Source organism: Muntiacus reevesi, chromosome 2, assembly GCF_963930625.1.
Source record: "Muntiacus reevesi chromosome 2, mMunRee1.1, whole genome shotgun sequence".
Lineage (NCBI taxonomy): Eukaryota > Metazoa > Chordata > Mammalia > Artiodactyla > Cervidae > Muntiacus > Muntiacus reevesi.
In genome coordinates, this window is record NC_089250.1 from 39,306,176 (window position 1) to 39,311,125 (window position 4,950).

The 4,950-nt window shown below is 44.3% G+C and overlaps 1 non-coding gene across 1 annotated transcript; it reads right to left on the reverse strand.

The window, feature by feature from the left end:
• Positions 1-4,520: 4,520 nt before the first annotated feature.
• LOC136162219 (small nucleolar RNA SNORA70) lies at positions 4,521-4,656 on the reverse strand. Its single transcript, XR_010662037.1, has one exon. It is a non-coding gene; the product is annotated as a small nucleolar RNA SNORA70 (small nucleolar RNA).
• Positions 4,657-4,950: the final 294 nt, after the last annotated feature.

Below are 4,950 nucleotides of genomic sequence, written 5' to 3' on the forward strand. Positions count from 1 at the left end.
GAGGTGTATTCCAGTTATTCCAGTTGGTTACACCCTCTTAGGGTGATGAAGTATTAGGACTGAGTGGAAGCTGAGTGTTAGTTGCTCAGTCGTGTCTGAATCTTTGCGACCCCAGGGACTGTAGCCCATCAGGCTCCTCTGTCCATGGAATTCTCCAGGCAAGAATACTGGAGTGGGTTGCCATTCCCTTCTCCAGGGTAGAAGGTAAGAAGAGAAGAATAGTTCAGTTCAGTCGCTCAGTCGTGTCTGACTCTGCAACCCCATGGACTGCAGCACGTCAGGCTCCTCTGTCCATCACCAATTCCCGGAGTTTACTCAAACTCATGCCCATTGAGTCGGTGATGCCATCCAGCCATCTCAGGCTCTGTCGTCCCCTTCTCCTCCCACCTTCAATCTTTCCCAGCATCAGGGTCTTTTCAAATGAGTCAGCTCTTCACATCAGGTGGCCAAAGTATTGGAGTTTCAGCTTCAGCATCAGTCCTTCCAATGAATATTCAGGATTGATTTCCTCTAGGATGGACAGATTTGATCTCCTTGCAGTCCAAGGGACTCTCAAGAGTCTTCTCCAATACCACAGTTCAAAAGCATCAATTCTTCGGTGCTCAACTTTCTTTATAGTTGAATTCTCACATCCAGACATGACTACTCGAAAAACCATAGCCTTGACAAGATGGACCTTTGTTGGCAAAGTAATGTCTCTGCTTTTTAATGTGCTGTCTAGGTTGGTCATAACCTTTCTTCCAAGGAGTAAGCGTCTTTTAATTTAGTTTAGTTGGGTTTCTTTAAAAGCAGACGCTGGGGACTTCCCTGGGCCTGGGGACGTCCCTTGGTCCAGTGATTAATCCACGTTGCAATACAGGGACACGGGTTCAATCCCTAGTCAGGGAACTAAGATCCCACACGCCAAAGAGCAACTAAGCCCATGTGCCACTAATAGAGAGTCTCCAAGGTGCAACCAAAGATCCTGAGTAACGCAACAAGGATCCACGGGCCAGACCCAAGGCAGTCAAATAAATAAATAAATATTCAAACAAGCAAACAAAGCAGATCCTGGGCAAGGACTTGAGTGCATGTAGTTTATTTGGGAGGTGGTTTACTCAAGGATCTCTGGAGAAACCTATCAATAGTAAATTACGTATAATGAGGAACTGGTTCCCACCATTGTGGAGTCTGAGAATTCCCATTATCCTGTCTCTTTCCTAGAGACCAGGGAGGCCAGTGAGGTGATTCAGGAGACGTAGGCAGGAGAGAATGAGATGGTGGTGTCCAAGCTCAACAGTGAGGCAGGGAAAAAAAAGGGGGCGGCACATTTCTTCTGCATTTTGTTCTCTTTAGGCCCTCTCTGGTTTGGATGATGCCCATCCATTCTAGGAAAGGCAGCCTATTGAGTCTATCTGTTCAAATGCTAATCCTCTCTGGAACCACCCTCACAGATCACCCAGAAGTAAAGTTTAATCTGGGTACCACATGGCCAGTCAAGCTGACGTATAAAATTAACCATCATGGGAGGTGGCCGCAGGAAACACAAGAAAGGGAGTCAGGAAGTGAGAGAGAAGGAGCACAGTATTAATGAGACCCTCTAAGAAACCCTGGAGAACACATCCTCAGAGAGGGAAGCTGGGGTATTGGTCCACCAGCTCCCAGGTTCCTTTTGTTGGGACTTACCCCAGAGCTGTTGAATCCTCGACACTCACAGTTTGCTGTACAAGTGGGTTGACCATGCTCATGGGATGCTGAAGAAGGCTTCTGAGAAGAAAAGCAGGGAGATAAAGATGCCTGAGGTGGGAAGTTCACAGTATACACAGGACCTGTCCAGTGCGGCTGCAGGTGAACTCATGGATTGAGGGAACATGGGGTCGGATACCCAGAGCTCCTGCTACAAATGCCTTGAAAAGCTATCATGACTTCAGGACCCAGCGAAATGTAATATTTCATGAACCCAACTTTTACTTATCACAGGAAGCAAACTATCACTCTAACGTTGTCACTTCTAAAATTTCATTCCATGAAACAATCCTTCAGAAGTATGCTCTAAGAAGGCCATTTTGAATAGTCATGTTTCCTCTTACAAAGAACAATTTCTTAATCCTGTTCTCCTTAGCCACATGACAAAAAAAACCATTGTAACTTCAGCAGATAATACACCCTGAGTCAATATCAGATGTGTCATAAATTAATGCCGGCACCAGTACAACATTTCGGTCACCATATCTGTTACAGAAAAATCTAAACGTGTTAACATCATCCAATAACTCTGCCCTCAAGTTTTCTAGGCCATTTAATTATTAAATTCCTCTTTGGAAAGGGATCTCTATTGTAAGCAATTCAGACTTTGGTGGATGGCAGGATTTTTTCTGAGGTCACCAGAGCTTTTAATCGCTGCCTAAAGTGCATCCCATGTTGATTAAGATACCCCAGATTAACTAGATTTAGCCCAGGCAATCACACTCCATTCAGTAGGGCTCATCTCTGGTGAGTCATGGACATTAATGACAGTTGCAAGAGCTCAAATATTATATAATCACTAATTACATTCTGTGCAATTAGCGGCAGCTCATCAGTGTGAATCACTAATGGCTGATCACCCTGTTCTCTCTGGGAAGGGAGAGATGGACTGCCTCGTTTCCTGACTGTATTAGCATAGACACAGACGCTGTTAATGAACGTGGGTGACCGTGAAGAGGCACCACATCTGCACTGTGATGGACAAAGGCAAGAGAAGGGCTTGATGGCCATGGACACTTCATGCTGAACCTCAGAGCTGCATGTTTATGGTTTGTCACTGTGACTCATTCACTCCCCACCTTCCAAATGGAAAAGACACACAACATTCTGGCCAAACAGCTGCTAAAATACCTGCAAACAAAGCCAACTAAACACACACACACACACACACACACACACACACACACACACTTGCGTGTTTATTTTTCTTTTTTTTTTTTAAGACTTTTTCTACATGGACCACTTTTAAAGCCTTTTATTGAATTTGTCATAACAGTGCTTCTGTTTTATGTACCGGTTTTATGGCCACCCGCAAGGCATGTGAGATCTTAGTTCCCCTACCATGGATCAAACCTGCACCCCTTGCCTTAGAAGGCAAAACATTAAGTCTAAACCACTGGACTTCCAGAGATCCAAGCTCTCAGGATCATTCAGACATGAAGCCTGTGACACAGTGGGAAGAGCACCTCTGAAATGGTGATGCACTTCTCTGGTTTTTTTTAACCCTGTCTATGTCAAGTCTTATCAGCTGCTCGGGCCCCCATAACAAAATAGCACAGCCTGGGTTGCTTCAACAGCAAAATTTTCTTCTCTCACATTTCTGGAGTCTGGAAGTCCAAAATCAGTCTGTCTGTAGGGGTAGTTTTTCTGAAGCCCGTCTCCCTTGTTAACAGATAGCCACCTTCTCACTGAGTCTTCACATGGCCTTTCCTCTGTGTGCATGCTGGTCTCAGGTCTCTCCTTGTGCCCACATTTATTCATTTATAAGGACACGGGTCATGTTGGATTAGGGCCCACTTTAGTGACCTCACTGTAACAGCATTACCTCTTTAAAGGCCCTGCCTCCATGTACAATCACATTCTGAGGTGTTGCGGAGTAAAGGTTTCAATACAGGAATGCATGGGCACACAATTCAGACAATGTAGCCAGTTTGTGCATAAACTAAATCTATGCTAATCCAGGAAATTCTTGCTGGAAGATGGGTCCCTGGCTTGGATTGCCTGAACCCTACATTGGAAGGCAAGTCTTAATGACTGGACCTCCAGAGATCCAAATTCTGTGGGTCTGTGGGACATTCAAGCATGAAGCTTGTGACAAAGTAGGAAGGGCACCTCTGAAATGGTGATACACTTCTCTGATTTTTTAACATTCTCTGTGTTGGCCTTAGGTGAGAGGTTAACCCTTAATGAGAGCTGTTCTGTCCAGAACAACTGTCCATGGTCATGTGATTGCTGAGCACTTGAAATAGGGCTAATGCCACTGAGGAACTGAATTCTTCATTTCATTTTAAATTACTTGTCTTCAAACTGAAGTGTAAAACATGTTTTCCTGTGAAATGCAATTTTATAGTTTTGATTGACATCCATTTTACTTTTAACTATTTTTGGGGAACACAGGAAATAAGATTTATTGGTGGTCGTGAGTAATGAGGCTGGCGCTAAGGCTCCCGTGAGCAAAAGACCCACCATTCGTCCAGGGGAACATGATTAGGGGTGTATTTGGCCCCACAGCCATCCAGGATAAGCTGCTTTTCTGCCACCATGTCTTCAAACTCATCTGCTTTAAACTTAGTAAATACCCACTCCTTGGAGATGTGGGTTTTCCCACATTTCAACAGGCCAGGCCCCCCTGTTGAGGGCCTCAATATCATGCTCTTTGTTTTGCAGCTTGGACATTATGACTTGGCCAATGTGGACCCTGGCCACTGTGCCCTGGGGCTTTCCAAAAGCACCACACATGCCTGTCTGGAGCTAGACTGGGTGCAGTATGCCAGTCATGAATGTCCACTGGAAAGGTCTGTCTCCAAGGTCCCTTAGGGCAACACATACAGGCAACAGGCTGAATACATTGTCAAGGAGCTTGCTGGTCTGTAGCCATTGCACACCAGGCTCTCACGGGGAAAAGAGCACAGTCGGCTTAATTGCCTGCAAATTACTTAAACTATTAAAAATGGTGTGTCTCAATTATGATGCCCAATCAGTGCAGAAAATACACTGACATTCAAAAGTTAAAATGAAAAACAAGTACACTATCTCATTAATAATTTTTATGTTGATTATGTTTGAAATGAACATTTTCAATATGTTGGATTAAATGAAATACATGATTAAAATTAATTTACCTGTTTCAGAAACAGGCATAGATACAGAGAACAAACAGATCGTTGCCAGAGGGGAAAGGTTGGGAAGACAAAGAAATAGGTGAGGGACATTAAGAGCTACAAA